This window comes from Prionailurus bengalensis, chromosome C2 (genome assembly GCF_016509475.1).
Source record: "Prionailurus bengalensis isolate Pbe53 chromosome C2, Fcat_Pben_1.1_paternal_pri, whole genome shotgun sequence".
In the NCBI taxonomy this organism is placed as follows: Eukaryota; Metazoa; Chordata; class Mammalia; order Carnivora; family Felidae; genus Prionailurus; species Prionailurus bengalensis.
In genome coordinates, this window is record NC_057350.1 from 109,367,274 (window position 1) to 109,379,405 (window position 12,132).

Genomic DNA, 12,132 nt, shown 5'->3' on the forward strand with positions numbered 1-12,132 from the left:
TGTGAGACAAAGATTCACAGAGGAAAACTGCATAAGATTAAAACATTTGAAAGTTTGTGTCAGAATAAGGACGCCTGGGTGGCTCAGTCAGTTAAGCATCTGACTTTGGCTCAGGTCATGATCTCACAGTCCGTGGGTTTGAACCCCACGTCGGACTCTGTGCTGACAGCTCAGAGCCTTGAGTCTGCTTCAGATTCTGTGTCTCCCTCTCTCTCTACCCCTCCCCTGCTCCTGCTCTCAAAAATAAATATTAAAAAAATTTTTTTAATAAAATTTGTGTTAGAATATATGCAAATTTTGTAAATAAGAAGAAAAGCCTTTCTGTGATTAAAATGACTGGTCAACATAATGGCTTCAAGAGAACAATAGTTAATAGAAGGGTTCAGAAAAAGAATTTCACATCTCTGCAAGAAACTCCTTTCCTCCCCCACAAGGTTGTTACAACCACATTAACGAGGTAGGAACAGCAGGGGCTTTATGGAAGGTCTGTTATAGGATGTGCACAGAGCCTCACAGATGCATCATGTCAGGAAGAAAGACACGCTGCTTCAGCTCCTGCCACCCCACATGCTATAGGATGGAGTGGGATTCACATCTCACTGATTAGTTATGAAATTTGGATGAAGATATATTTAATATTTGGGGGGGGGAGAGAGAAAGAAAGTGGGGGAGGAAAAGAGAGAGAGGGAGACACAGAATCCGAAGCAGGCTCCAGGCTCTGAGCTGTCAGCACAGAACCCAACGCAGGGCTCGAAGTCATGAACTGTGAGATCATGACCTGAGCCAAAGTCTGACGCTTAAGTGACTGAGTCACCCAGGTGCCTCCATCCATAGGTTTTTCTATTAATGTCCACCTCCAAATCTTCTCATTTGTACTTAGATCATAAAAGAAAGGCAAAAAAAAAAAAAAAAGCAAAAAGGGGTATCTCCAGTAGCTGTTAGCTTGAGGGGCTAGCAAGCAGAACAGACTCAAGCGATAACTGCCATTACAGTCACTGCCAAGGTCAAGATAATACTGTTTCAACTTTTTCACACTGGAGCTGTATGTTGTGACCAGGAATTTTTATTCTGATTGGAAACCTAAGCTGTAGCCATCCACAGAGAAAATCCCCAGTGCCCTGCATTTTCAGTGACCTCATTCTTCCTTTTGCGGTCTTGCCTCGCCTAAATCAGTCTTAGATGTTAGAGAAAGTGAGGAGGATGTAATGCTTGATACTCTGGGTCCCTTTAACTCTCCCCTCTCTTGCATAACATAGCACCATGGTATTACAGTAAGCTGCACACCAGCCCCTGGAAGTTGTTCATGCCCTCATTTCTGAAACCTATGAATAGGCTACCCAATGTAGTAAAGGAGACTTTGGGGAGGTGATTAAGTTAAAGATTTCGAGATGGGGAGATTATCCTGGATTAGCTGGGTGGACCCAGTGTTTTCATAGGAGTCCTTGTAGGAGGGAGGCAGGCAGATCAAAGTGAGGAAAAGGAGATGTGAAGACAGAAACAGATGTGGAAAGATGTGCTTTGAAGGAGCCACAAGCTATAAAATGCAAGTGTCCTTGAGGAGCCGGAGAAGGCAAGGACACGAACTTCTACTTTGGAGCCTCCAGAAAGAGCACGGACCTCCTGACACCTTGATTTTAGACTCCCGACTTCCAGAACCGTTGGTGAAGGCACTAACTTGGTAGTTTGTTGCGGCAGCAATAGGAAAACGACTATGTTATGCAGTGTCCAGGTTTGCTTCCTAAGCATACTTGCTGTTTCCCCTTCTAAATTACCTCTCTTTCTGAAACAGGACTGTGGAAGGTCCTGCCTAAGGGAAACAATTCCTGGAATCTGACATTCTCAGGCAAGTACACACTCACTTCTCTGGGTAAGGGGTGACCCAGGGCTTTCGTGGACTAAGATGGGAGCCTCCTGATTTCAGAAGATGGCTTTGGGAGAAACTGTGTTTGGGTAAAAGTGAAACCCCAAACTTCTTCCTTGCAAATGAAAGAGAGGCCATTATTAAGAGAGAAGTTGTACGTCAGACCATGAATTTCCCAACTCTTTTTGTTTTAGTTCATAGATCTTCTCTTAAAACTGAACAAATATGTTTTCCATCAAGACGAAAACCCTGTGAAATCAAACAAAGACTCTCCGAGCATTTCCAGTCTTTTCAGTATATGCAAAGACTCCATAATGCAGAGGTGCTTGTGAATGAGGAGGTAGGTGATAGAGTATTAGTGAGTCAAAAGGCCTGTTTTCATCAAAATGCCTCAGAGGAATTCTTTGCTGGTTCTTGAGTTGAAAGAGGAGTAGCATTCATTAAAGCCACGCTATTTACACAGTCAGTTTTTATAACCAGCTTGTTGCTGTGGTCTCAGGCCAAAGACTCTAACAACAAAAACCCAGTAACATAAAAACCAAGTTTAAAGTGGAAATTAATTTCAAAGAAATGGAAAAGAGTGTGCTTTATTAGCATATGTTCTTCAGGAAAAAGCTCGCTTTTCTTATATAAGAGCTCTGTTAAACCAGATGGGCCTTCTAGTAGATAGAAACTCATCATGGAGAACTCTGTGGTTGGAATTTCCTGCAGCTAAGTCCCTTCAGGGCCACTGTCTTGGAAGATGCTAATTACCAACACAGAAGACTTTTCTTGTTATTAATACTGGTTCTGTACAATTGCCTTGATCTTTAAACCGGGAAGATTAAAAAAAAAACTTCCCTATAAGAGGGTATCAGAAAGCAAGTGAATCCTATTATCAGCTATTAGGTTTTTCTATTTGGATACCCAACTACCACTGAAACCTATAGATTAGATATGCACTTATTTAACCCAACAGACTTCAACTGTTCTTGTAACCTTTAGAGCCAATGATCTCTTAAGAGTTGCTATGTATCAGCACAGTCACCCTCCGTGATTTTAATAAGTTATAATTTTAAAACATATTTCTCAGGAATTTTTTCCAAAGATTAGTTCAAAGTGTTAAAAATGGTTTCTCCCCCGGGGCGCCTGGGTGGCTCAGTGGGTTGAGTGCCCGACTTCTGCTCAGGTCATGATCTCACCGCTCATGAGTTCGAGCCCCACGTTGGGCTCTGTGCTGACAGCTCAGAGCCTGGAGTTTACTTCCTATTCTGTGTCTCCCTCTCTCTCTTCTCCTAACCCACTCGCATTCTGTCTCTGTCTCTCTCAAAAATAAACATTAAAAAAATATATTTTTTTTAAAAACATGGTTTCCCCCCCTAAAAACAGTAAGCATGGCCATAAAATGCAAACAAGGGGACAAAGCAGGTTTCTGTTATTAGGTGATCTTGCTATTCCTTACTGAGAAGTCTAGGCCTTTCCTTGGAATTGTATCCAGTTCTGGGTGGCCTAAAGAAGATGTAGACATTGTACAGGGGCTTTAAAGGAGCATCCTCATTACTGTGGGGAATCAGAAAATGAAATCTAGGAGGAAAAAACTGGAACCATCCTGAAAATTAGGAGGCTAAATGTTAGTAATGGTTTTCAAGTTCGGGAACACTTATGGACAAAGAAATTATAGCTATATCATTTTCAGTTCAACAGGGACAGGCCAAGAAGCTTCCAGAAGCTTCCAGCGCACCTTGAAAGGGGCCAAGTCAATTGCCAGAAGGAATTTTGTCATGGTCAAAAAAAATTTTTTTTTTAGACTCTTGGATGGTCTAGCAACAGAACAGTCAGGCCAGGTGAGCAGGTGCTGGACCAGAATGGGAGGGATCTCCTGCCTCAGGCATCAATAGTAGGTTGACATCTTCCAGCAGGCCTCTGGGTGCCTCCCCTTGCCTTACTGCTCCACCCTTGCCACCTTGCCCCTCATTCTATCTTCACTTTCCAAAATGACATGACTGTTAGGGTCCAGACCACAGACAAGAGTTCTCAAATACCCTCACTTGATGGCTTCCTTGGGAGGTTTCAGAGCTTAATGAATGATTCTAATTCTTAGGAAGAAGAGCCAATTTTTTTTTTTTCATGACTGCTGTGAAAGGGGATTACACAATATTTCTTTAGGGGCCTTTACAAGTAGCTGCTGCACAGCACAAATTGGAAAAACAGGACAGATTTCTCATGAGGGCTGGACCAGATGGCCTGTGCGAGTGCTCTCAGAGTCCTCCCTAGTTGTCGATTCCAAGAAAAAGCATCACTGCTGGGCTTCTGTTTTGGTTTCCAATCTGAGTAACTGAAAATCAACCTGCAATGAGGATTTTTAAATGTATTTTGATTCTGACTCTCAGGAGCAGACTTTCAAAGTAATCTCTAAAAGCATGGAGGAGAGTAACGTCTGTTCAGTACTGAATGTCCCAATGAGCATTTCATATCCCAGGTTGACATGGAGCACTGTCCCATCATCTGAGCCCATGGTTTTGTAGGTCTCTGAGACACCAGTTCTGTAGAAACTGTGACACTAAGCACACTATCTTCTAGAACTGAATTTTCATCCAGTTTCAGAACAATGTACAAGTAGAGAGAGCCAGGGAGCTCCTCTGGGGTCCTCACAATTCTGTAATAGATGGAGAAAGTTTCTTTGGCTCTCTTACTGCACAATAAGGCTTTGCTTCTTCTAAAGAAAAGTTTGAACTGGAAACTGCGCATTTGTATAGAAGAAAATTGCCCTTTCTAGAAGCATTTTATGTACTGTCCTTTTCGATGTTGAAAAATGGAGGGTAACCAAGAGGCTACAGTGTAGAAGCTTAAGGCAAGTAAGGAATCCTGCTCCTGCAGTCAGGACACCTGAGTTTGGTCTTGACTCTCCCATCACCTCCTTAAGTAACTTTGATGAAGAAACTGGCCATTCTGTATAAAATAATAGGACTGAATTGGACGGCATCTAAAGTTCCTTCAGCACTAGCCTCCACTACAAATTTACTTATTTCTAGTGATCACATAAGATTAAAAATTCTAAGTATTGAAATGGATATTTTTAAGACTTTTGCCTTAAGTTCTTCACTCTCTATCACTGTTTATTTTCTAATTCTGAAGAGCAGGAAACTGGTGACCAAAACATTTTTTAACATACGACAATGATTAATTGGCAACATTGAATAATTTTTTTTATCATAGTCTAATAATGACTACCAGAATGGCTTTGATATTCCTGTAAAGTAGGAATTAATGCTTCTGAATTCAATTCTTCTCATACCGGGGTTTTCTCTCCTAAAAGGAATGTCAAATTCAAAAAAAAAAAAAAGCCAAGAATCCTATGTTTTGATCAGATTCACTGGACCTAAATCTCATTCCATTCAATATACTAATGACAGATTATATACTTGAAGAAATGAGTTTGAAAATTCAAAGTCAAATATATGAATCTGATTTCCCTTGTGAACATAATGGGATTTCTTTCCTCCCTTCAGAACATTTCTCAAAATTACCACAAGTTCAAGTATTTGCAGAATTTTCTTTAAAGAAAGGATTTCTATAAAAGGAGTACACTTCTGAAGGGGGGCATTGCGTGGATTGGGGTTAGAGACTTCATCTGCAACAACCCAGTTGAAGATTACAGCTGGAAGATGAGCTGTTTCTGGAAACACTTTGGAAAGATTCCTTCGCTTGTATGTGCCCCACACATGCACACACACAGGCGCACGCGCGTGCACACACACACACACACACACACACTCTTCCAGAACCATGGAACTGGAACGACGTTTGCCTAACAACTTCCGGGAGGCTGCCTCCCCTCCTACCATTTTCTCACCAGCCCATGGATGCCAGACTTCTGACTGCTGTCTTGCAGAGGTGGAATAAACTCTATGAGACTGAATCAGCAACTAATTTTCAGGAAGGTTTCTCCACCTCCCCATTCTCACCATTTTGCTTTGAGGAAGAGAGGAAAGCCCATGCTATCAGTGGAAACGACAACGGTACTCTTAAAAAAAAAAAAAAAAAAAAACCCTGACATTCTAAAAAACCAAGCTGCTCTCTTCTCTGGACTGAAATCAAATATTTCTATTTGAAACACAGCCACAGAGCAGGCTCTTCTCTTCCCCCCTCTTCAGCCCACCTATTTCCTCCCACTTTTCTCCATACGCATGTGCGCAAACACACACACATACACACATTCGGTGCCTTTTACGTAATCGGCTGACAAGACTGATCTTTCACTTCAATTGCTTTGATTCAAAACCTGCCCACCATTCGTGGGAGGTAAGGAACGGTGGATGACACGTGTGCTTTAATAAAGAGGCTGCGAAAGGAGGAGCATGGGAAAAGCATCTGGTCTGAGTCTCCTGTGTAGTCTCGATTCTCTGTAGGAAAAGAGGGAATGCTACGGAATTAAAGCACATTCTCTTACCTCACATTTACAACTCCGCAAATTGTTTTTGGAACAACTGCCAGGTTAATCCTTTCTTAACAGAACTTTAAGGAGGCAACCTGTTCAAAAATCAGCAACCTCCATTGCTGCTGTTCACCTGATGCCTCAAACGGGTTCCCCTGGCCTCCGAGGTGCCATAATCTGACCCTTCTTTACCTACAAGATGCTCTCTCCCCCACTTCCCTGCACGGACCCTCTGCCCTATTCTATGGTTTCTCAACCCTGCAAGTGCAGTCTTTGGGACATGCTGCCCACCTGCTGTAGCCTGTTCCCCTCCTGCTCTGGGCCCATCTTGGCGTTTCTCCTTCTTCAATGCCAAGCTTCCCTGGCTTTTCTCATGTGACCTCTCCCTGACTCCTACAGCCCCTGCTAAATGAGGTCTCTTCAAACTATAGCAACAATCCTTCTTTGTATCACTCACATATGCAGCCTTTTTGTGTACATACCTAGTCGCACCAAACTGTAAAGACTCAAGAGACAACCCTCCCACTTGGCATTTACAATAGCATCCCACAGACATAGCCGTTCATTTTCCAAGCATTTATCGAGTAACTCTCATGTGCCAGGTGCCAGATTAGATTCCGGGGTTACAGAGATGAATAAAATCCAAAACTCAAGCTGCTCACAGACTGCCGGGGAAGACACGGATGCAAATAGATAATAGCAACAGTATGCCATCAATAATCTCCATCCCAGAAGTAAGAACCAGTTGCAGTGGGGGCACGAAAGAGCGAGTATTTAATGCTAAGTGGAGTGGAGCCGGGCAAGGTTTTATTGAGAAGGTTATGCTAGTGTTTGGTCTTGGGGAATCCATAGGAGTTTGCCTGGTCAAGTGAGGTAGGAGAATTCTAGAATAGAACAGCCAGAACGGGAAATGATACAGAAGCACCAAAAAACCAAGAAGGTTCCGGGCACTGTGATGGGTCCTCTCCCAAGTAGGTACTTCTGAGAATGCACGTGGTCATCAGAGGAAAGATGAGAACAGAGTCACAACTGGGAAAAAATGATGGAAGCCACACCATGAAGGACCTCAGGTGCCAGGTTAGGTACTTTGGATTTTTATTCCCTGAGCTACTGAATGGCACTGAAGGAATTTGAGGATAATGTTGTAATCTGAAGTTATCTAATGCATGCTAAAAATAAGGACAACAACCTGACTTTTTTTAAACCATTCATCCACCAAAGGACAAACTGAAATATCCAAACCATGGAATAAAAAGAAATGAACTGAGACACACAGCAATTCTGTTGGGTCTGAAGAGAATTATACTGAGTGGAAAAAAAAAATCCCCAAAGATTACAAATTGTATGATTCCATTTACATAAAATGTTCTTGAAGAAAGAAAATTATGGAGCCAGATCGGAGAGCGGTGGTTGCCAAAGACTATGTAGGGATTGGGGAAGGTTATACGGATGTGGTTACAAAGGGGAAGCATGAGGGACCCTCGTGGTGATGGAATAATTCTGATTCTTCACTGTGGTGGTGGTTACACAAACTTCTACATGCGATAAAACTGCATGGACATACAAAGATACACACATACGAATACACGTGTACTGGTAAAATCTGAATAAGTTCTGTGGATTATGGCAATGTCAATTAATTGGTTTTGAGGTTGTGCTATAGTTATACAAGATGTTACCACTAGAGAAAACTGGATTAAGGGTACACAAAAGCTTTCCATATTTTTCTTACAAATTCCTGTGAATCTGTACTTATTTCAAAAACACTTTTAAGTGACCAAAATGGTACAAGGCGATTAACCTAAAAAACTGGGAAAAGTGGGGTGCGTGGGTGGCTCAGTCAGTTAAACATCTGACTTTGGCTCAGATCATGATCTTGCAGCCTGTGGGTTCGAGCCCTACATTGGGCTCTGTGCTGACAGCTCAGAGCCTGGAGCCTGCTTCTGATTCTGTGTTTCCCTCTCTCTGCCCCTCCCCTGCTTGCTGTGTCTCTCTCTCTCTCTCTCTCTCTCTCTCTCTCTCTCTCTCTCTCTCAGAGATAAACATTAAAAAGCTAAATAAAACAAAAAAAAACTGGAAAAAGTAACTTCTTAAAGTGGAATTTAAAGATTATTGCTCAACAATATTGATTCTTTTTTTTTTTTTTTTTTTTGGGACAGAGAGAGACAGAGCATGAACGGGGGAGAGGCAGAGAGAGAGGGAGACACAGAATCGGAAACAGGCTCCAGGCTCTGAGCCATCAGCCCAGAGCCCGACGCGGGGCTCGAACTCACGGACCGCGAGATCGTGACCTGGCTGAAGTCGGACGCTTAACCGACTGCGCCACCCAGGTGCCCCTACAGCAAAAAGTTTTATTGATATGGGTGTATATATTACAGGTAAGATTTTTCTCAATGAATTGAGTCCATCAATATTCAAATTGTTCTAGGACTAAAGTAACAATATCAGAATGGGGGTGGGTAGATATCAGTACAAATATGCTCAAATCTGAATGACAAAAGTCCTGAGACCATGTCAAATATTAGTAGTATCATTGTAAAAAGTTATTTTAAAAAAGACACCCAACCACCCAAATAAGCAAAACCAAAAAACAAAACAAAACAAAAAAAAAAAAACAACCCAAAAAACAAATCTGACTTAACTTCTATTCTCAGTGATTTGGCTTCCTTATGATGAAATGTACGTACGGATCTACATCGATCATGTATGGTTACAGAGCATACATCAAACTTTAACACAGTGTGATGAACTCGGATTTAAAACACACACAAAACTAAAATAAAGCAACTCTCCTGCATTAACAAAGCACAAGTGTAAAAACTGTAAGAAACACAATAGTCTTATGTTGTTTACATACAGGATAGTCCCCAGAATAACAGGTGGAATCTTGTTCTCTTGGGCTAAAAGTAGCCTTTGAATAGCAGATTTTTCTAGTGGATTTTTTTTTTATCCTCAGCCTTGAAACAATAGCTAACTTTAAGCAAGCTTTTAGCACAATGGTGCTGTGAAGGTTATTGAGTATTTATTCTTGCAGAATTCAGATGCTTCACACAAGTATAAATTAATTCTTTCTAAATCCCAAGTTCATGAGTTCCTGATTAATGAACGGTAATCATGGGCTATTATAGGAGTTGGGCTTTCGAAATTATAAGGTGAGGGCATCTGGGCAGCTCAGTCAGTTAAATCCTCTCGGTTTTGGCTGAGGTCATGATCTCACAGTTCATGGGTTCAAGTCCCACACTGGGCTCTGTGTGACAGCACACAGCCTGCTTGGGATTCTCTGTCTCCCTCTCTCTGTCCCTTCCCCACTTGCACTCTCTTTCTCAAATAAATAAGCATTAAAACATAAAAATTATAAAGCATCAGGTAAGTAAGAGGCATTCTACTCTTTTATCAGGGTTGTAACAAGTAGGTCCTCAATGTCCAGGTAGCACCTGAGGGAAGTCCCTGGGTTGGCAGATAGATGGCAGATATGGGCACATTTTCACTCATGCCCCAAGATGCAGGTGTAATTCTGGAACTGAAGCAGGGACAGTAGCCTCAAGGTGAAGAAGTTAGCCCAGGCATGACCATCATCTTCCCCAAATAAAGTCTTCCTACGAATGTCTCCTAATAGATTTTATGATTTGTTTTCTTGCTTGTGGTCTGCTTCCCCAACCTGAATGTAAGCCTCAAACCTGTCTGCTGTCTGCACCTTTGGGAGCCCAGTTCTAGTAGGGCTCCTAGTACAGAATAGCTGCTCAATAAATATTTGTTGACTAAAATACCTCTTCACTCTGTAACACTGCTTTTAGATAAAAAAGAAAAGTGAGTGGTGGATACTTTTCAAATTCTGATGAAAGCTATGAGCCCTCCCCTTGGCAAAAAGATGAATGAAAAGACACTGGGTTTTTTTTGTTGTTGTTGCTGTTGTTGGTTTTTTTTTTTTTTATTCTGTAGAATTTATAAATCCTAGCTTAAGCTATTCCTATGGAAATCATTTTCAAGGATGACAAGGTTATTGTAAACACAGTTAGCCACTTTTTTAAATTTTTGCTATTTGTTATCAATAACACATGCTATTTTAGTGACATTAAGGACAAAGAAAATGATAATTTGGCTAATAATAACATTTCTATCCCGTTTTTTTTCTTATAAAGTGCAGAGCTTGTCTCTCGCCCTCCCTCTCTCTTTCTCTCTCCAACCCTAAGTGTACATTTGGCATAATTTCAACCTCTTTCCTAAAGGCACTGAGTGGAATTTGAAGGAGAGAGGGGTTAAGTCGCATTCACACACACAGAGAACCACCTGCCTGTCATGGGTAGGATGGTTCAGAATAAAAGGCAAGTGGAGAATCTTGTCCAGTCACCATAAGTCACAAAGGAGTCTAAGAATACTGAAAAACGCAGATGGCTAACTTTTTGTCAGAAAAGAGCTGTCCTTAGTTGCCAGGAATGGAAGGTGCCCACGTGAATCTTACTCGCACACTGAGCTTTTGTAAAGAGAGACAGTTATTATCCAACCTGAGCTGAGCTGCACATATCACCAGAAAAACCTTCCTGGATATCTCCTGCCTTCTGAGAAGCTTCGCAAAACCAAACTCTTCCAACACAATGATCCATAAGCAACTATGAAACTCTGCCACAAGAAAGGAAGGGTATTACTTTTTATTTCTTCTGGTTTACAGAAACAAAGCTCATGGTGCTGCTAGAATGCTGGCGGCCACCATTCAAGTGACCTCTGCGATCCGCCTGATCTCCGAGAGTCCCATTCCTAGGGGCCCTGCTGATCAAGACAGCAGCTTGTCTTCCCTCACAGCAGCCGGACTGCAGGCAGACCAGAGCCCTCAGGGCAGGGTTGGGTGTGTGCCACACAAGTCAGCTGCGATACAAAATGCCAATGCACTGGAGGCTGCGGTCTCAGTTAGCTAACAGTCACTGTGGGCCCCCCGTCCCCACCATGTAAACACTGGGAAAAACAGAGTTGCATGAAGGTAGGCTGCTAGCATCCTTCCGGGTTGGGGCAAAAGCTTTCGCTATGGTATTTTAGTGCCTCCCCCAAGCACATGGCTTGCTTTCTTAATGGCTCAAAAATCCACCAAAACAACAGTGCCTGGTGCTTTTGCAAGGAGGAGCTCTCCAGTACCTCTACAAAGAAACTTTTTCAAGGGTAACTTTTGTAGAAATGGGTTTAAATGCCTATTGCAGAAACCCCACGTGGGAAGCCTGAGGTGTGCATTATGTTCATTGCATCAAGTTCCTTTCATCCTGAAACCTGGCTCCTAACAGAGATGAGGGATAGTTAAATGTGAGTAATTGACAAAATCGTATCTGCAAAGTAGAATAACCAAAGCCTTTGGAAGATGCCTCATTAGCTTCTCTCCTCTACCTCTGCAACCACGTTGAGACTAGAAGGACAGCAGTTTTAAAGAAATAAAGCCAGGAGGGCTCAGTGCAAGACAGCATGAGAAGGCAGGAGTCACATAATTGAATAATGAAATTTTCTACTTATCAAATTTAAGTCATTCTCTATGAAAGAGAGCATCAACTAGTACTGGGAAGGCCTCCAGCTATGGAAAATAAGCTAGAGGAAGAGGGGTCTTAAAAATTTATGAGGAAACGCATATTAACACGAATGACTTTTTCTCCGTATGTCACAAGAAGGTCTCCATTTTATTCCGAGTGGTAATTTAGATTTAAATGTGTCAGTGTTCAACCTAATCTACCTTTATAGGCGTTTCTTCCTGCAACAAAACTTCCTTAAGAGCTTGCACAGCATTTGCTGCCTTAGTCTTTCGAAAGCTAAATAAGAATGCAGTACTAGATGGGAAACTAATTTGAATAGTATAAGCACAGAAACTACAGGCTGCACCATAAAC

General features: G+C 42.0%; 1 protein-coding gene across 5 annotated transcripts in view; it reads right to left on the bottom strand.

Moving 5' to 3' along the window:
* Window positions 1-12,132, bottom strand: part of KCNAB1 (potassium voltage-gated channel subfamily A regulatory beta subunit 1) — a 422,904-nt gene that overhangs the window by 255,686 nt on the left and 155,086 nt on the right. The window lies entirely within an intron of this gene.